The 21101-nt window shown below is 50.7% G+C and overlaps 1 protein-coding gene across 3 annotated transcripts in view; it reads left to right on the plus strand.

Annotated features, from left to right (window-relative positions):
- Positions 1-6422: 6422 nt before the first annotated feature.
- LOC142063241 (galactosylgalactosylxylosylprotein 3-beta-glucuronosyltransferase 1-like) overlaps positions 6423-21101 on the plus strand; it is a 30967-nt gene continuing 16288 nt past the window's right edge. For 2 of the 3 annotated variants that reach the window (XM_075106743.1, XM_075106724.1), the window contains exon 1: positions 6425-6698. The gene's annotated coding sequence lies outside the window, so the exon portion shown is untranslated. Of the gene's footprint in view, positions 6699-21101 lie in introns of all 3 variants that reach the window. The other variant, XM_075106734.1, reaches the window with a different exon arrangement.

Raw genomic sequence — 21101 nt, forward strand, 5'->3', positions numbered from 1 at the left:
GCATACCAGCAAAAGACCAGCATGCCTCTTTCTGTGTGTCCATAACCCACAGCAGGAGGCAGATTCTCTTCTAGCAGAGGGCGATCAAAAGCTTCTGTTGCATTTGTGAGATCTCATCACACGCTTGGGTTGGGGGAGGTACGTGGCTGACTTGGAGAATCCAGACAGATTCATGGCTGCCTCTCATTTAAAGACCAAAAATCACAACTAGAGCTGTTACCCAGATCAGAACACCTCCACATCATGAGAAATCTTCCATCTGACCTCCAAGTGCAGGTCTTTCATACAGGACTTTACAGCTGCAACTCCACCAACTGCTGGCATACTTAGATTCACATCCAAGCACTAACCGAGCAAGGGGGGGACACCAAGTGCAGAAAAGCCCTGCTCGGCCACTAGATGTTGCACAGACGCAGTACTGGATGTTGCAGAGGGCAACGCTGCCCAGGCATTTGCCTCCTTCCCCGCCTCGATGTACGGACTCTGCCCCCAAGTGTCCAGCGCCAGGAAGGGAGCCACCCTTGGGGGCACATACAACTGATGGCAATTGTGCGTCTCCAGGACAAGCCCATACTGTGTGAGGCAGGTTCCAGCCTGTGCAGGCAGTGCTATTTGACCCTTATGGGGACCATTCATTCCCCTCATACAAAAGAAAGTCTTGTTTAATTCAATGTCGATGAAAGATGTGGAGCGGAGAGAAGCTCAGAAACAGAAGACACTTTCTCATATAGCCGAGGAGCTGGGTGACAACTGCCCTCTGTTTTCCACCCCCAGCCTCCCTCCACCTCCCAAAGGGAACAGACAAAGGACATGTCATGATCTGCTTTTGGAAAAAGGAGGGCTTGACATTGCTCTCAGTAGAGCAGTTGTGGAAAGCAGGGCCCTTCGCATCCTTCTGGACACGAGGTTAATATTGGCTGTTAGGAATGGCGGCACAGAGAGATCTGCTGTGGTCAGCATGTGTCGAGTGGCAGCATCTCCTCGGTGAGATCGGGGTCTGTACGGCAGCGGTTTCAAAGGCTACGCCTGCATCAATTTGATGTAATGGTGTGGAGGATCTGGCCCGTGATTTCAAGAGATAGCTCACTTAAGAAGTAGTTTCTTATAAAAGCAGTTACTTGCCTTTATGGAAAAGCCTTAACAGATTTAACAGACATGAGGCTGACAGAATGGCATAGAAATTATTCTTAAAGTTGACATTTTAATAGACAGTGACTGGGGTTTTTTTTGAGCCATCCTATAGAAATCAACCATCAAGACTCTCTGCTCAACATTAAAGGATGGCTCATAAATTGATTGAAAAGTAAATAGAAGTTTTCCCTATGCAAAACTTTTGCAGAGGGGTGGGATGCTGAAGTGCCATCCCCCGGGTGCACACAGAGCCCCTGCCCAAACAGCTCAAGAGTTCAGGGAGACTGGAAGGGATGGTTGCCTTCAGGTGATGGCTGTGTATCTTTTCGCACCTCTACTGGAGCTAGGGAAAATCCAATCTGAATTTGTCACCAGAGCTTGGGTTTCTTTAAACTTCTTCATCAGTACAACGCTCCTTCTCACCTCCCCGGTTCCACCCTGTTCTCACCCCATCAAGTGGGAATATTCCCCACTTCTGGGGTGAGACCCAAGCTTGAGACTTTCTTTTGTGCTGCACTTTTTTGGCTGGTGGGCAGGAGTGATTCAGTTTTGTAGGACATGGAAAAGGCTGTCACTCAGGCTTTCTCTAGCCTTTCAGGGATAGGTGCCACCCCTCGGGTGCAAGGTACACGCAGAGGCAGGCAATTGCTTAACCCACACAGAAAGAGCACGAAGGCTCTGGCATGCATGCAGCAACCCTTACATATGCTGCATAACTGTAAGCCATTTCCCAAGGTTTTTTTTTTACTCGCTCTGGGCCCCTCTGCAGTAATGGTGCCTCACAGATGGCTAGGAAGGAGGCAAAAAGCCCTGGGAGCACCGAGCCGAAGCCCTGTCGGAACCTGCGAGCCAAGCCCTCGCGGCGGCTCCTTGCCACACCTTTGGAGTTGCGCTACCGAAAGAGCTGCCTCCCAATTGAAGAATAACAGACGCATTTACCACACATCAATCTGTCTCTGTCTGGGTCCTTACAGGGCCTCCATCATCATCCTATTCAAAAGCCTGCAAAGTATTTAAAAATAGCAATAACACTAACAATCTCTCTTTCTTTCCTCCCCAGCTTGTAGCAGAAATAGCTTGATTAGTGTACAGTTCTGGTGCTTCAAGGGGGAGAGAAATGAAACTGCAGAGCTTGCAGAGCGGCTTTTCAGCTTTCTTCAGGCAGCAATTGCCGGCTGCTTCGCTGAAGCACAGGCTCTTCAAAGGATGGCAGGTTTCAGATCAAGGACTGCTTGTTCTGTCACACATCTTCTGAGGCAGATTTACAATGAGGAGAGAGGCATTGCCGCAGCTTTGGACCTTGAGAGAGACGCACCTGAGCCCCCTCCCCACCTGCTGCTGTCACTCCTTCACCACATCCAGAAGGCAGGGAAGAAAAAGAGTTTCTGGGGGTGTTGGGGGTGGGGTGCCTGTCCTGGGGATGGAGGGGTGGCTAGGAAGAAGATAGCTCAGCAGGCTCTCTGGAGATATGATCAGGCTGTTGCCTGACCAGGGGCTTGGCAGCAAGACCACCAGGGTTTCATCATGTCCCTCAGAAATGGATTTCAGGGGTGACTTTGAGGGAACTGCTTGTCTTCTCCAGGGCTCACCCCCACTCTCAGAAGAAAGGGAGTGCCACCTCCTCAGCTCACAGGGAAGGTTTCACTCTCTTTAGTGTGTGCTGTGTTCTGAGATTCATATTGACAGCGGCAGCGTGATGCCATGTCAGCTCTGGGCATGGCTCTTGACTGACCTTTTCAAAGGGTTTCCCTCCTCTCCCCACATCCTCTCTCCACCCTCCTCCAGGGCTGCTGGCAGCTCTTCCTCACCTTTTGTTTGTGAAATACACCACGCTAGCTGGGAACCAGCAATGGCTCTGCTTTCTTCTCCCTTCCTTTGAGTGCAATGAAGAGGCAAGTTCTCAGCGCAGCTGCTAACAGATGGGTACCCACAGCACAGCATCACACACCTGCCCACAGCAGAGGACACCGTCAAAGTCCCTGCTGCCCTGTAGCCAAATCCCATGGCAAAAGGGAGGGTGGGGAGTGCAAACAACTCACTCCCCCAGTCCTGTAATGTGCCTCAGACACAGTGCCATGCATTGCTCATAAGAGCAGCAGCAGGAGCAGCGAGCCAAGAAAGCGAGGAGCAGCTGCAGCCATTCAGCCCAGATGGAGTAAGACCTCAGGAGGTTCGCAGTGCTGAGGCACAGCTTACTCCTTTGCAGCATGAGTTAGTGAACGTTTTCCACAGCATTTCCTCTCCAATGACTTACTGCTGCAAGACTCAGGGATGTGGTCTGTGGGTCTGCCTCAAGGCTGACACAGCATCAGGCTCCTTAGGGCATGGAAGTGAAAAAGCAAGAAAAGCAAACTGCAGGAATCAATCGCACAGAGATCGCATCAGTAATCGACCTTCTTCAGCAGCAACTCTTCCAGGATCTCAAAGCCCTTACCCCTTGGAAAGGAGCTTAGCTTTGCGGAGACCTCAGGATGGACATTTCACGGAGCTTTTCACATCATGTTGTACCTTCAGTGGAGGAAGTGTGGGCAAAGAGAGGGGCAAAAGACCTAGGAAGGCACAGTGTGTCGAGGGAGAGCTGCCACCCAGAGCACTGGAGTGTGGATTGCTGCATTTGCCTGGGCTGGACGCAGCCGTGGTGGCAGTGGAAAGTGAAAGGTCTTACCAATGCAGCAACTCCACTTACACGTGGCTGGGAACACAGACTGCCCCAGGCGGTGCTTTCAGGAGGGATAAGGAAGATTATGGCACACTGGATACTCCACTGTCCCCTCCAGCAAATCTACTCTGGCTGCTCTAGCCAAGAGAAATGGCTCTGCACAGACCCACCTTCCCCAGACCTGAGTCTCAGTTCAGAAGTGCACGCTTGTGCCAGGAGCCAGCTCTGACCAGGTCGAGGGAGCATATTCCTGAAGTGCTGATCCTCAGCCCCTACAGTCCAACCATGGGATGCACTGCCTAAACTGTGTAGCAGTAAAACAGCCATGTCAAAGGCTGTGGATATACAGAGGGAGAGCCTGGAGCATGAGTAAACAAAGCCTGAGTGGTTTGGGCTTCCGGAGTTGCCAGCAGCCTTGGATCTGATCTCCTCCTCCTGCCTTTGCTCTCAGGAGGGATTCCCAGGAGTAAAAGTCCTTCTTAACCAACCTCTCCTAGAGAGTTCCCTGTGTTAGGGTGTTCACCCAAAACTTGGGTCCAACTCACTAACAACACAAGACGTCTGTGGCTAATAATCAGTCATTTATCTCTTCCGCATGTCCCTTCCCCAGCCACAGAAGGATAATGGCTCTGCCTTGTCCCCTAGGAATGCTGAGAGACTCAGTGCCTTGCAGGGGCAGGCAATCAATTTCTTTGGTGCAGGTTTGCCTAAAATCAAGGTGCTGCAGGGCTGGAGCACCCCAGCTAGCTAATTCTTGAAGCAGGCTAATGCTTCTGCCAGTAGTGCAGGATTAATTCAAGCTTCTGCTGAGCCATCTGCAGGGAAGCATCTCACCATTTCCTGACACCCACACACTGGCTTTCAGCCCTGAGCACACAGGACTCTTCCAGGCCAACCATACAACCTGGGGACTTTATACTTCCAACACTGAGGATGACTGGGTGGATGGGTTGGTGGGTGGGTGGGTAGGTGGGTGGATGGATGGATGGATGGCTGGCTTCCTTCTAATAAGGGCAGCCTGGGATACCAGGGCAGGAGAGTGCCAGCCTTCAACACACTTGGTGAAGGAGAGTGGCGATTCATGCCCGGCTCTGGCTGAGGGAGAGGTGCATGAGGATGCAGCCGGTGGGTCTGCACCGCTGTGAGCACAGCAGCGGTGAGCATGGCAGCAGTTCCTGCTGGGGGCTGAACACATCTGGCTCAGAGCGTCCCTTTGGCAAGGGGAGAAGCAGGTGAGTGAAGGCACTGGCACGCACACACCTGCTGCTTTCCCGTGTTGGGTTTGCCTCTGTGTTGCACTTTGTAAATGTCATTTGGGCTGTAAAATGTCACTTGCTGTCTTTCTTTCTGAGGTGTTTTTAGCAGCGTCTGCTCCAGAAACATGGCCAAGGCCTGCCAGCTAACCTGAGAAGACAGACTTCTCTTGTTCTTCAAGAGCACTTTCCAGCCAAGGAACTCAAAACATTTTGCCCTGCTTAGTGCATCCCACAGCAGGAGCTTTGTTACCTGAAGCCAAACTTGATCAACAGGTCCCCACCTGAGCCTGGGACTGTGCTACCCTCTGTGCCTCACGGTTTGCTGAAAGCTGTGGTAACCTCTTCAGGAGAAACTCCTGGGATGTGCCAGTCAAAACTCTCAGGAGAGTAAGCAGGGGACAGACATGTGCTGCCCAACCCTATGCAAGGAGGACGAGGCTGGAAAGAAGTCTCCTAGAACAGGACTGAGGTGTGACAACCCCCACTTCCCCTTCTGCCCTCTGTGCATTCAGCTCCAGTTGAAAGGTTGAAGAGTTGTTTCACACATGCCCCTCCAAGCAGCATGGTGACTTTACGGCTGGGAGACACAGCTCGTAAGGGAGATGGGCAGTGGAAAGCCAAAGTAGGCCTGTCTTCCGCTCCCACGTAACCTGTTACTAGGCAGAGGCTGACGGACAAAGTGTTGGCTGTGGCCGCTCATGCGGCCAACACAAGAAACCACCCACTGGCTGCTGCAGTGGGAAGTCGTTGCACTAATGCACCTCACCTATCGAGAGCTAGAAGGGAAACAGAGGCACACAGCGGCGAGGCAGGGATACCAAAGCCCAGAAGCACCGTGGCCCCCAGCTTCGGGCCATAAGTCACCTTCTCATTAGGCAACCCTCACGGTTTGTAGCGGTGGTGGGTGGCTCTGCTCAGAGCAGCTGGAGCCTCGGTGGGGAGCAAGAAATCAATCCAGCACCCGGTTAGCAGCAAAACGAGCCCCCCGGGACAGAAATGAAACAGAAAGCAAAACAAAACAATCAAACAAACAAAAATACCAAACAAAAAACCAACCAAACAAACAAAAAAACCCAGAATATCCCAGCCCCTCGACTTCAGCGGGGAGAGCATCGGCCGGGCCCGGGGAAGGGAAACCTCCCCCCTTCGAGGCGAAGGGTCCCCGGCCGGCCGCCCACCCACCCCGGCCCCGCGGGCAGCGCTGCGGCGGTGCCAGGCCCCGCTCGCCTCCGGCTCGGCTAGGCTCGGCTCTGCTAGGCTCGGCTTGGCTGGGCTCCGGTCGCCTTCTCGCCTTTCCTTCCCCACCCTTCGCCAGCTCCGCTCTCGCCCCTTCCCCGCTTAAGGTGGCCCCGCGGGATGCGCGGCGCGCAGGAGCCAGCTGCGGGCGGCCCTCGGCGCTCCCCCCACCCCCGGCACGGGGTGGCCTTAAATCGGCTCCGCGCCGCTCTCAACCGCATCGCCGGCGCCGTCTGAAGGCGGTCGTCGCCATCCGCCGGCAGCGCCGACGGGCCGGTCCCGGTGGCGGTCCCACCGCGGCAGGGAGGACATACCTCCGCCCGGAGGCAGGCGATGGTCCCCCGGCAGTCCCCGGCCCGGTGCCGCCCCTCGCTCGGCGCCCCGGCATCTCCGCCGTGACCGGCGCATCTCGCCAGGTAAGTGGGAACCCCCGCCCCGGGCACCGGGATTTGGGGATGGGGGGTGGGGGGGGAAGCGCCGGGGATGCAGGAGTGACCTTGCGGTACCCCGGGAGCCCAGCGCTTGGCGCAGGGAGGGGTTCCCTGCCCCGCCACCAGCAGCCGGGTCCCCAAACTTCACCCGTCCTCTGCGCCCGAACAGGCTCCGCGCTTCTCGGGGAGCCCCTGTCCTTGCACATACACACACACCCCGCCCGGGCATCTTCCAGAGCAGCAACATGCCACCCCCAGGCTGGAATTTTCCAGCTGCGGGGAGATGCCCCCAGTCGTGGTGTCTGTCTGCCCGTGGCTGCAACAGCAGCTGAGTCAACGCTGCCGGGATCTCTGGCCAGCTTACCCAAACGCGGGTCCGGGTACGCCGTTGCCCCCCGAGCGGTTTTATTGCGCTTCTTTGTGAAGGTACGGGGGAACCGAAGTACAGAGGGGCACGGGGTTTGTGTGCAGGCAGACACAGCCCCGGTGGGAACCAAACCCAAGCAGGCATCCCGGTGAGGAGCTCTGGAGAGGTGGACAGGGAGAGGGCAAGAGCAGGAGGGATGGGGAAGGTCTTTGTCCCTTTTCACCCCTGCCTGGCACACGGGTGGCTGCCGAGGGACGCACTTGCTGGTTTTCTGGAGCAGAGTTTGGAGTGGATGCTCCTAGGTGAGTTGGAAAGTACTTTTTCCCCGCCCTCCTGGTCCTGCCACTCGCCCATCCAGCCCGGGACAGCAGAGGAGGGGTAGGCTCAGCAGCTAGTCCATGAGAGGGAGAAACCTCCAGGTGCTGCAAACCTGGAGAGAAGCAGCTGGTTGCTCAGTAACTCCTCAAGCAAACCTGCCAAGTGGCAATTTCTGTGCCCACTTGGGAGAAGGGGTGTTTGGATCAGCGGGGTGGCACCAAGCATCCCCGTAGCAGAGTAATAACGAGAAGCAGTAAATACCCATCCAGCAACTTGAAGCCTGCACAGCTCAGCGAGTGAGTGGGGGAAGCGCAAACGATGCAGCCTCTGCAGGTGCTTTCTGCTCCTTTCCTGGACCCAGAGGAGGCCTCCTCGTGCAAAGCATGTATGCAGAGAGCATAACAGTACCGTGGCTTCACACGTGAGTCTGATCCCCCACCTCTGCTCGGGCTCAAATCTCGTCTGGTGCAAAAGGGAAAAATGGATGGTGGCATTCATGTCTTGTATCCCAGGACCACCACACAGCCATCCCTCCCTGCAGTGGAACCTCAGACAGGGCTAGGAACGGGGGCCAGGTAGCAAGTTTGGAGGTGGGTGCACAGAGACAGCAGGACAGGACCCTCGCAGAAGGCAGGCCATTGCTACTCTGAAATTAAATACCTTGGTAGGAGATTATGGGGAGATCAGTCTCAGGTAACAGAGAGGGTTACAGGGCAGGAGGGGGGCACTGGCAGAGCTGCGTGTGACAGCCTGTGTCACATCTGTCTGCAGCTGCACATGCCACCAATCCCTTTCCCTCCATGCCTTGAAGCAGGATGCGGGGGCCGGGATCGCTTTCGGTCGGTGGCTGCTCCATGGTTTCCTGGAAGCTCTCTGTTAGCGGTCACGCCTGGGACACAGACCATACGTGAGCGCCGGTGGCTGAGCATGTGCGCTGTGCTGGCCTGGTGTGAGACTAGGAGCCCAGTGGCTGTGATTTCTCCCCTCCCTCCCTCCCTCCCCGGAGCGACTTCAGTATCGCTTTCAGGGCACTTCAGTCTGCATTGAATTAACTGCGGGGCGGTTAATGTACAGAGGTAGATGCGCTGTGCAGCTAACGTGTAGTATCGGGTATTTCAGGAATCGGATGAGATCAAATTAAAGCTTTTGGCTTGACGTTTTCAGTGTAGTAGTAATAATTGCAATAATTGATAAACCATTTAGGTAACCATTGCAAGCCCAAAGCAACTCAACCAGCTGACACAGAGCACAGCTGAGATAGAGCCACCTTTACAGTGAAGGACCTCAGTCTGACTTGCAAGACACTTAGCAGGCACAGGATGGAAAGTAAAGCAGTTGGGCTGAGGACACTTTCTCCCATGGCAAGAGTGAGGCTTCCTCACCTTTGGGCTTTGTTACGGTGTCATTTGGGAAGGCTGTTGCCTAGGGAGCTGTACAGAGCTATAGAGCAGCTAAATGTATGCAAAAGAGAATACACTTCTACAATGTACAGCACTTAAATTCACATTGTTTCCATGGTTTGGGAACATCTTTGTGACTAGCACTTGCGTTGTTTAATGGCATCTTCCCTACGGAGTGTCTGAGGTGGTACTGGACAGCTCTAGGCTGTGTCTCCTGTGTACCCAGCATCCTTTCTTCTTGCCTGTGAAGCATTGGTAGAGGTGCTTTCTGTCAGGGAACTTCCCTCTGCTTCAGTGGCAGGCCAGGAGATGTCCTTTGGGTCTGAGAGCAAAGTCATACCTAGCAGGCAGCTTGCTGGCAGGAGCCTGGAGTGGGTTCACTCCAGCCATATCCTCAGATCGCTTTCCTCCCCTCTTCACCACAGTAATCACCTGGCAGTAGCACTGCTCTGCACACCCCACTATTTCTTAGTTCCTTCATAGCTCTAGCCCCTGCTGCCCCTCTCCCTCGGGGTGCCGGTGCTGCAGGCACAGTCACCTCCAGCTCCCCACCGATGCGTCAGGAGGCTGTCCCAGCCATGAGCCATGCCACAACCCCATCTACCTCCCAGAGCTTCTTCCAAGGCCTCTTTTTCCTCCTGTTCAGCACTCTGTTGTCTTATCTATTCCCAATATTTGGGAACAATAAAGAGATCTCCTGATGTATGCTGCAAGCCTTCATATGTATGCCTACGAGGGATGAGATATTTGATTGACTCCAAAGATGCCCTTTACTGAACATGCAGAATTGCTCTGGGAAAGCTCTGCAATTATTCTGCAGGATGTACACAGGAAAGATGATATCTGTCCCCTTCCTCCTTGCATTTAATTGTTCCTAATAAAAGAAGATGCCTAAAAAGGTGGTAATAAGCCAGACTGGAAGCCAGGTCCCACATACCTGCAGGGCCCTGGAGAAGTCTAGAATCGCTCTGCCCTTTCTGCTCCTGGCCTTTCTGTCTAATAATAAGCATTATGCTCATCCGCACCGCTTCCCATCCCGCGATCTCAAAGTACTCCACATACGTGATTAAGAGCACTCCCTGCCCACATACAGCGCTGTTTGTCAGGATGACTACCCCCACTTTACAAGGGAGACACACTGCAGCTGATAGCGTCAGAGCTGAGACAGCCCCAGATCGTCTGTCTCCCAGGCAAGGCCCCTGCATCTCTGAGAAGCACTTGCTGGGAAGCAGCTCAGCCTAATAGGACTGCGATTTAAAACCTAACAGTACCATAAGAGACTAATAAATACAGCGTGCGGACAAGACCTGTGGCTATCGTCACCCCCCTCCCGGGTGCAGGCGTGACTGCCTGAAGCCTGCTCTTCGAAAGGGACACTGGTCAGACCCAACCGAATCCTCCAGGCTGGGGTATGCCTCCAAACTGCATCCCGACCCGTGGTCAGCATACTTATAAAAATTTGGTCCTTTATCTTTTCATGCTGTTTTAAGCTGTGCAGGCTCATAATTAAGAGCTTGAAGTCTCTTCTAGCTCACTCTCATGTGACATTAGTGCTCCCGAAGGTCTCCCCTGAAGAGCTTGAATTTATCTACTTTGCCAATGTTCCCAAGTGTTCAATCAACTGCCTTATTGGCTTCCTCTGCCGTGCAGTGCGGGGGGCTGTCTGAGATCCTTCTCCCTGACATAAAAACATTGCACTCTGCAAATTCCTCAAATTTATAAAATGTGAGCTAAATTTCCTCAGGAGACACAGCTTCCCAGGGCTGCAACACAGAGCTGGGATCCGCAGCTCCGTCACAGGGACCTTTAGATTTCACTTGCCATTCATCCCTCTGAGCAGGTAATCCCACTAATGCCTGATGCAGATAGAGAGATTCATTAAGATGGGGCTAGTTAGCTCAGGGAGACAAATGAAGAGGGGCATTGGGGTGAAAAACAAAGCCATGAGCAACATAGAACTGGGCGAATGAATGCTTCTCTCCATCACTTTTCTTAGTGGAGAAACTGGATTGCATTCAGGAAAAGATGAAAGGTAGCAATTTGATGATAAAAATAAGTATTTTCCCATGCTCTGCATAGTGGTATATGGAACTCGCTGCTACAAGATGCTGCTGGTGCCGAGTGTAGGGTTCGGGAAAAGAGGAGACATTTTGATGGATAGCAGATCATTCATCACTGGACAGGACAGTCCATTTGAAATAGATCTAAAACTTCAGGCTTCCACCTCTCACAATTGTCTAGCATAGGATTTCTTGTACCTTCCGAAACCCACAGCATTGATCAATGTAAGAGACAAAGGACAAAAGGAGACAGACACGCTTGAGTGAAGATCACTGGGGCATATTTTCATTTCCATGCAAAAGCAAAAAATATGTGTTTTCCAGCCTGTGTGCTGACACTTAGCTCTCATAGATTTGGTTTTTGTCAGCTGGAGCGGGTTCAGGTTAAGTTCTGATGAGATTTGAGCTGGTCCAGTGGTGCTTACGCTGACACCTCCCCTGCATGTGCTGTTGATTTTAATAGACTGCCAGCATCCTGGCAACTTGGTGTGGGGCTGGTTTATGAATAATGCTGCATTATAAAAGAAAATTGTATTGTCCTATTCTTTGGATGTTACCCCTTGGCAATGCGAACAAGGGCATTTATTCCCGGTACAGCCAGCCTCTAGCCAAGGAAACTGCAGGGATTACTTGGAGCTGAACAGGGTTAGCTGTCACACAATCTCGGCTCTGGATAAAAGATTTTGGAGCAGCAATGTTGTCTCGTTCTGTAAGTTCACGGTGGGTTTGCGTGTGGGAGTACAGGGCACATGGGAACTGCGTTTTGCTAGCAAAGCAGGATTTCTCCTAGGCAGTCCTTGTGTGGGAGCGCTTGGAGGAAAAGCCAAGGACCAGGCAGGCAGCAGTAGCTTGCAGACCCTGCTCCCCTGAGGTGATGATCCCTGTGCGGTATTGCAGGGCAGGCTGGCTCCTGAAGACACTGTCTCTAAGGGCAGGGGTAGAGATGAGGTTTTAGCAAGGTCCTCCGTGTCTGACAAAATCTCCCCTTGCTAGAAACAGCACAGTTGATCCTTGCCTGGCAGGAGCACAGGTTGCTGCCTCCTCTCCCCCTCCATGCCCCAGTAAAGTAGGATAATTAATATCCATCTCACCCTGAGCCTTCCTCATTCTGAAAGCATGCTAAAAAACAGCTCTAAGGGGATATTTCTCCTACGACTGGCAGATTTAATTTATTATTATGGTTATGTCCATAGCTATGGGTCAGACAACAGTGCTGGGCTCCCTGAAAGCCCTGGCTGTGACCGCAGCAATAGGAGTGCCGTACATTAGGGAAAGCTGCACAAAGTGCCACCTCAGAGGCCAGTGCTGGGTAAACCTGGGTGGCAGCAAGGGATCTTGTCCTCTCTGCAGTGCTGGGATGCCTTCCACACTACAGGTGGTCCAGCCTAGTGCTTTGTTGGGTCCCCCCTCCCCTCCACTTCCTACCACATGGACTGTCAGGGTGATCTTAGCTTTCTCCCTCTTGATACCCCATCATCTGGATCCTTCTGTCCCGCGGCCCTTCCCCCAGCCCAGATCCACACAAAGGTGAAAAGGAAAGGAGGTGCTGATGACTTTCCTGTATCTGCCAGCTTCCCTCCCCACCTCTGACATGAATGAGGCCCTTCATGTGCTCCTCTTGAGCAAACACAGATGCTTTTGTTTTATGGGCTGGTGGGACGGGATGGAATTAATAAATCAGAGCGCCAGTGCTGTGCTGCCACATTCCTGCAATTTTAAGGCAAGATCACACACACAAAAAAGGCAGAAGCAAAATAGGCAATCTCTTCAGAGAGAGCTCGGATGCTTTGACTGTGCCTCCTGCTTGCTGTCCCACTTGGTCTCCTGCTCCCTTGCCCTTGTTCATTCCTCCTTTTCTTTCTCCTGCTCTCTCATCCCCATTAACCTCAGCTCTTCCTTCTCTTCCGCTCAGGAACCAGTTTCAGTCACACCTCAATATCTCACCTACACCCATTTTTCTTCCCTCACCTTCCTTTTGTCTGGGCTTCCCTTACCCCCACCCCACACTTAGGTCTGCACAAGGCTTGTGCATTCAGGTATGAAGTTCAATGTCACTTGTGCAATCCCCAAGAGCCAGGAACGCCTCAGCTCTTATACTGTGGACCAAAATGTCTCCTTTTACACCTGCTTCCTCCTCCCTGCCTCAGTTTCTCCTCCTAAGGAGAACGGTGCTGCCTGAGTGGTTCAATGAATCACTCTGGGGATAAAACAAAAAAAAGAAAAACAAGTATTAATGTTCTCCTCTCATACATGGTATTTAACAGTGTTCCTGTGAGCAAAATTAGATCCTGCCCCAGAACTGGCGGGTCCTCTTTCTCCTTGAAGGATAACCAGAAATACTTCGCCAGGATTCACCTAAAATTAATTTGAGCCAGATAACAAGTTTTTAGCATCTCTACTTGCCTACCATCAGGTGGCAAGGGGCTAGGCAAAAATCTTTTTTCCCACCTATAATTAGCTAACTGTATGTCGGGCTTCAGGAGGGCAATGCAAACCGTGGGTTGAGACACTTTTTATTCACTGCAAGGGTTGTTTTTTCTCTAATGAGCTTAGGCACTTAAAAGTCATTTCCCCAGAGAGCTTATACATTGTCGTGCTTATCTTACCTGTGGGGGAACCGAGCACTGAAGCAGGTGAAATGATTTGCCCAGATCCATATACTTACGCATAGTTGAAGCCAGAAAAAGAACCAAGAAATCTTGTTTCACAGTTGAGTGCTTTATCCTCTGGCCTCAGAGGAGGCCGGCAAAGACCTTTATCTTGTTTAGATGAGTGGATAGTCATTCCAAGAGGACACTGGGGTAAGGGTATCTTTCTGTTCTAACACGTGTCTTAATGAGTCCTGTTGCTAAGCGGCTTCAGTGATAGATCATGCATCTTCTTCACTAAGCATTGAAATAATTTTTTAATCATTAAAGCTAATATAGAATCCTCAGAAACATCCAAATCTCACAGCAGGGGCTCAAATTAGCCAGCAAACAGAAACCAAATCCTGATTATCCCTGTGCACCTCTACAAAGCCCACAGGCAGCATCTGCTGAAGTCAAACATGAGCCTGGCTGAGCTGGATCTCAGGGCTGGGCAGGGCAGTCAGAGGCAAACTGGCAAATCCTACTGCTCCAAGGTCCACAGCAAGTTTCTTTCCTCCTTCAGACATACATCCCAGCTCCTTCTCTCTGTGGAGCAATAGGAAAGGATGTAGGGGCATTAACCACTGACTCCAGGTAGCTGAGGTATTTCCTAGCAGATCTGGAGCAGAAAGGAGAAATTATTTGCATTTTGGCAAGTGCTCAGCCTGGCCAACTTTTCTCCCCCACCCCATTTTTTTTTCCCCTTGGAATCATCTCCTTCAGCCTACTTCCACCAACCTCTTGCAGCCTCTGTTTTGTCAACAACTAGATATTTCAGGTGTCCTCTCCAATCCAGCCACCTATGCTGCCTTACTTCACACGTCTCCCATCTACCGTGGGATACCAGCACCTTTTGCACTGTAGCAGCCCATAGGCTTCTCAATGGCTCCTCCAGTAATCCCAGTCTGTTTCCCATTCTGGTTAGCAATTCTTGTGCTGTTTCCTGTTTTCCTCAAACCTACAGCGCTTGGCAGCCCATTATCAAATGATAACAGGAGCTTTCTTTACAGCCGAAGTGATGTTTCTAACTTCCATGACAGAACAGGACTCTTGGAGCATCAAGGAAAAAAACAAACCTCTTATTACTCCATATGCATCGGCAGCTCCATTACAAGGACAGGACACTGCTAAGCGCTTCGCTAAGACTAATCATCACTGCGGACGTCTATGCTAAGAAGACTTTTGTGGGTGAATGTAGTTTACCCCAAAGGATTATCTGGGAAAGGATAGTTAAAAATTGCTCCTGTCACCTCCAAGAGCCTTCATGCATGGTGCTCCCTTCTCTTGCCACCCTCTTGAGAACAAATCCAGTACTGTTCATGTATCACGACCAGTGTCTCCACTTGCGCTCCCAATCACATTAACCTACTAGACAAACTCTGCACACTTTGCCCCACCTAACAGCCTCTTTGGAGGTGCTGCAGAGGGCCCCATGACTCTCCTGTCAACATCTACTCCCATTCAGCAGTAGATAAGCTGCCATCAGCAAGTTTTGTTCATAGGCCAGCAAGACAAGCCGTGCTTGGATTGTAGCTCCCTGGAAGTCAAAGCAAATCCTGTAGCTGTTAAACGCTCACTAGGCATGATTTCTGTTCTTTTGTACTCCCTTCTGCATTACATTTACCAGATGGATAAATTCTGATACTAGATATTTCTCTCCTAACCCCAACATGGGTCATGACCTGAGCACCAGGACAAACACAAATGGCCTAGAAATGAGTTACAGCAGGACAACCAGGAGGCCAGTTTCCTCCTTCTTCCTCCCTTTCTTAGGAATTGCTGCTGACACTTCAGGGGTATTTTTTGCAGAGCTGGTGAGGGGTAGAAGTAGGCATGTTCATGTGTGCATGGGGGAAGTTGGAAATGCCTCACCAGGCTTGTTGACCTTCACAAACGTCCTCACAGAGAACTGCTTTTGGCCTCACCCTGCTGCAGCTCAGAAACACCGAGGTGTCTGTTATGCTGAGGACACACTTACAAGACAACCATTGACAGAAGGCCGGCATGCCAGGCACCAGCCAGAGGTGCAGGGTGTCTGCACACTTGCAGGGATTTTGGGGACGAAGTGGGTGAGAGTAATCTTAGTAGCATCATCCTAAGGCTAGCCCAGTTTGGGTAACATGCAGCATCCCTCTGCTGGGAGAGAGTCAGTAAGTTGAAGAAGGAGTCTTCACTGCAGAGAGAAAAGACTGTTCACCAGTCACATAATGTACAGAATCTGGTTAAGGACAAAGACTGTGAAAAGCAACCAGAAGTATGCTCCAGGGGTCAGGGATCATTGTCAGCAAGAACAAATCAGACCTGTTTTTTAAGGCGTTCCTGAGTTTCTAGAGATCCAGTTTGTAGTTCTGCAGCTGCCACTTTTACCAGCATCACTGTCTGCGGGGAGACTATGCACTGACCCAATGCTCAGAAAGCTTTTAGGTAACCAGAGGGTGCTTTCTTCCCCTCAGCACAAGGGGAGAGCCAGATTCACCTACAGAATTAGGAGAGATTCAGATCCACATCTAAGACTTAGAGCAGCAGCCCATTTCTTGTTTCAATGAGAGACTGCTCTTTGTCTGCCCTGATGTTTCAGGCTAACCTGATCTGCCTTTGAAGTGAGCTCAAAGTGCTCTCAAAGTGCAGAGAAGAGTTCAAAAAAAAAGCCTAGTTCATCTCTACCCTCCAACCAGAAGTATCTGTTCATCACTTATTGTGCCCAAAGCCAACTGGCAGCCCATGCATGTGGAAAGGAGGTAGGAAGGACAGAACTCTTCTCCGTAGCTCTGAGCGCAGAGATGCAAGAGCTGGGGAGCGGCATCTCCCAGTGTTTTCCTGCTGGTGTTTGTGCAAAGATCTCACTCCAAGCTCAAGGGACAGACAGAGCAGACAACTTACCAGCTTGGAGGGTAGCATCAACTCCTTACTGCACCCAGGTCTTGAGCAGCCTGAAGCACACCAATTCACAGATAATCCTATGAGTACAATAGGGCACGGGCTGACCTCCTTCCCAAAAGGTTTATAGACACTATGTGCACAGACAACTTTTACCCCATGTTAAGTTCACGTGCAGTTAAGGAGCACAGCAGAGAGCAACCTCTATGCACTCTAAGAGAGTGAGCAGTTTGTTTCTTGTGCTGTGAGCTCATCTGTCCTCAGTTCCCTCACAGCCTTCATTGCCTTCCCAACAGACAAGGCTCTTCCATTTTAACAGTACCAGACCTGGAAAAACAGAACCCAAAACCTACACCTTTTCTTTCTGGTAGGACTGCATTGTTGTCAGAAAGGGGCATTTGGCTTTTGCTAGTCCTCAGCTCCATCAGTTTGCACAAATGCATCCATTGCACACTTTTTCTACAAATGAAAACCTCTTTCTATCATGATGTAGGGTTATCTTCTGGCAGCCGCTGCCGGTGCCCATGTTAGATATTTCGACTATTGCACTGACTGTTGCCCTGGCATTCCCAGAAGGTGGGAATCACATATGGGTCTCTTGATCTCAGATGCCCTGGCACATAATTTGGATGTGGCCTGCCTGCGGTCTGGAGTCAACAGCTTCCCTCTTAGAACAGAGAAGGACAGCAGGACAACCTCAGCAGGACACTGGCCATCACCTTTCTGCCCGCTCTTTACTTTGCTCCCTTCCTCCCTCTTAATTTCATATGCAGAGGGCAGGAGAATAAACACTGTAGTTTTCTGACTCTCTCATTTTCATTCTGGTGTTTCTTTTAATCGAGCCCAAGCTATACAGATCAGCTGTGGCATTTAAGGTACAAATCAAGCAGTGGACCGTAACATATAACTATTGCAAAAGACAATTCTCTAGGTGCCACTTTATTTTTCCATTCTACATTTGTTTTTAAAAGTGCCTGCATGACACTTGGATGCCGCACAGCAAGTGGCAAATCTAATGAGTGCTGATGATTTATTCGGAGGAAGAAATCAGAATTAGCATTTTGGACCATCTCAGCTAGTTACAGAGTGAGCATATTTCACACAGCTCAGAGAGCTGCAACAGCAAAAATGTCCATCAAGGAGACCAAAGTGGTGTTTCTCCTCTTTCCACTTCTCACTTAACCGATGCCTACATGATGGGGTGGCAACTCATCAGTGCTGGCCAGTGTCCATTCTCTGTTAATCTACAGAGCAGCCACCCATGGAAACATTCTGCCCAGATTTGCTGTTTGCATGATGCTTTTATTGATCAGATAATTCAGCCAGCACTCCCGAATAAAAACTCGGGGGGATTGTTGCCCATACACCGCATGCATCCTCTGCCTGCAGTTGTTTCTGTGCAATAAGGGCTCTGGACTCTGATTCTTCAGGGGGCCAGCACACATACATAACCTTTAAAATGTCAGTATTTCCACAGGTTTTGGAAAGACAGTAGACATCTCTAGTTATATCTGTGTTTTAAATAGCATAATTGCTGTTCCACTCATTTGCAGTGTGATTTCATCCAGAGCAGCTTCTCCTTTGGTTTCTTTACCATCCCTAAGAGTAACTGGGAAGTCCAGCAGGGAAGAGCATCTCAACATTGCCTTTGAAAGTGGGAGGAAAACAAGGTACCTGAATCAATCAAGAATGTGCATTAGTGACAGTATGTTCCTCTGGAGGTCTGCATTTGATGTCATATTGACACATAGCTAAGATCAAAGCCCGTCTCTGCATCCTGGCTGCTACCAGAGGAACAGCATTGGCCTTTGGGCCCCATATCTTTACAAGGAGCTTGTGATCAACGTGATATTCTTTATTTTCCCCAAACAAGCACCTGTGAAATGTAGTTATCCATCAAATAATGCCTAATGCCTTTTTCTCTGAAAAAATAATTCCTCTCTGCCTTTGAAAATGTTCTGGAAGCAAATACTATGGGTTTTTCCTTTCTGCTTCTGTAAGAAACCTGTAAAATGACAGCTCCCACTCCTGCTGAACAGGCATCAGCTGTTAACTCAGTAGGGAAAGCTCTGGATGAAATGTACAGATACTTTGGAACAATATGGTATTGTTTTTGCTTCCTTAGAATTATTTTGCCTCCTCGGAAAAAAGAAAGCTTTTTTTTTTTGGATAATGCAGATATTGGGCTGATTCACACTGGTACATTTGGAATGATTATTCTGTGATAGTCATCAGGACCTAAAAAGGACCTCAGTTCTGCCAGAGCTCGGCAACAGGGGAGAGAAGCCGACATTTGAATAAGCCCCAACTTCCCTTTCAAGAGACGATAACTACAAGCAGAGAGGTCTCTCAGGAGAGAGCTGGCTTTCTCAGGAGACATCTGGTATCTCCTGCTTCTGTTTGGGCCTGAGCTGCCAGTCTTTCTGCAGGTATTTCTGGCATCCCTGGATTATGGCTCTGCAGCACAGGGAAATTGGGACGGGGCAGAGGGCTGTGTCCATCTGGGTCAAAGCTCAGGGGGATGGGAAGGCGGTGACAGGTTGTATGGGTCAATCATGAAGGACGTTTGGGTCCAGGATGATTAAAAATAGCCTGGTTTAGACCTCCTTTTGCAGGCTGCGGAAGGCTCCCTGCGTAGTTGGGCTTTGCAGCCAAATTCAAGGTCTAGTCTATATCCGAACTGGGTTATCTTCGTTCCTGCTGATAGCCCAGATAGTGCCTAGATACCCTTGATCTACCTGGGGATAGCAGGCTGAGCCATGCGCTGTCTCAGAAGTATTGGCTCCCACGGGACCTAGCCAGCAGATTTAATTAGCTTTGTCCATGTTTCTTTTTTGTTTTCTGTCGGGGGTTTTTTTTTTTGCTTTTTTTTTTTTAGCTTGGGAATAAAGCTCTGTACGAAGCATCACCCTCCCCCACTCCGTGCTGCTCAGACACAAGCCACACGTCTAGGATAAGGATGCTCTCAGGAAAGGCACCGTGCTGAGCTGTTTATGGACCAAAGTTGGAGGAAGATGCTTAACTTGGGTTCATGCGGGCAGTGGAGGGATGGGGATGTGGAGGGTGCATGGTGCATACCCCAAGGACAAGTGTGATTTCTGGGCTTCAGTAACTGCAGTCCCATATGGCGAAGGGATCGGAGCTGGCAAGGAAAGGATGAAGCCTTTCTTTACATCTGAGGAAGAAGCAGGGGGGCTTGGGAAGGGCGGCTGTTTCTTTGGGAGTGACTCACTTCCTAGGGAAGTTGTCCCCACAGGAGCCCGTAACAGAGCATAGATTAGGCTAAGCCTTGAAACCCCACAGCTGCTGGTGGCTCCACTCTCCCTCCCTGGGGAAGGACCTGGCCATCCTTCCCCATGTTGTTTTATTATTTGTAGTTCTCTGGTTTTTGTTTCTCTAGGGCACTCACTTAATTTTGCCTCACTTTCTATCCCCATGAGTGGTAGGGAAGTGCTCACTGTATCTGGATGGCAGGCATGGCTTCCCCAGAGCCATTCACGAGGTCTGCAGCAGAGGGACAATTAAAACCCCCAGCAGAAGAGCACCCTTCCACCTTTGGACAGGACCGCAGTGGCCTGCATTGCACGTGCTACTGGGAGGTCAAGATCCCAGTTGTGGGCTGAGGAAAGAGCCTTTCCCTTCCCTGGTCCATCATTAAAATTTCCCTTCATAGAAAAAAAATACTCCTCCTGTTTTTTTTTTTCTCCCATTTTACTTTTCAGCCACCCAGTTCCAGCAGAGTTTAGGGGAGACATTGCTACCTGCTGAGCAGAAAACCATATTTCCCTTTAACCTTTCTGTTTCCCACCCCCACAAGAAATACAGCTGGACATAAACCCTCAGGCACTGCCCTTTAGATCTAGCCTGTTCCTCTGTCCTATATCAACACCATTCCTGCAGACCTATCTCAGGGTCAGAGGAGTCCCGCTACTGAGAAATGTCCTATTGTGGCTGTGTTTGCACAATAATCACCCCTGCTTATCCCAGAGCAATAACCCGTTCCACCCACTTCTGTGGCTCTTTGAATCCGTTCTCCCACTTTATTGTGTACATCTTGAACACGCAGGAGACTGCCCGGTGAGGGGAAGCGCTGCAGCATCTTGGCATGTCTCAATTTTAAACAGTATTGAAGTTTTGGCTGAAGGCTCTAACGGGCCTGAGGGAATGGGGGGAGAGGGGACAGCAGCTTCCTGTGGATTTCAGCAAAGCAGAGACAGAGCCGTTGCTGATCACCACAAATACCGGCGCTGCCATGAATTATGCATTCCTTGTTTAAAGAGAGGTCGCTCTCATCAATAATTGAAAGCTCCCTGCTCTGCCTTCAGCATCACATCTCCCACACTGGGAGTTAGGGAACTCATGAAATCTGCATGGACTTCCTCAAGGTGGCTAAGGGTTGATGGAGAGAGGCAGCAAAATGCAGGCAAAACAAACCAAAAACTCTGCTGACAGTTTCGGTGCATGAAATTAAGTCATCTGCATCTGCCGGCTGTTCTGCTTCAGTTCTGCCCTTCGCCTCTCCCCACACCCCTTTCTCCTCCCCTCTGCATGCCTCTCTCCATGCACAGAATGGTAGGCTTGCAAACATAGTACAAACCAAGGTTAGGGGGTGTTTCTTGAAGTTTTTGGCTCCATTAGCTGAGATTAGTTTGCTTTGGGTGCTTGCCTAGAAAAGCCTTTACGCTGGATGGTGGGATGTTCCCGGGGGACAGTTTGAACTGTGAAATTTGTCCCTC

Source organism: Phalacrocorax aristotelis, chromosome 1, assembly GCF_949628215.1.
Source record: "Phalacrocorax aristotelis chromosome 1, bGulAri2.1, whole genome shotgun sequence".
Lineage (NCBI taxonomy): Eukaryota > Metazoa > Chordata > Aves > Suliformes > Phalacrocoracidae > Phalacrocorax > Phalacrocorax aristotelis.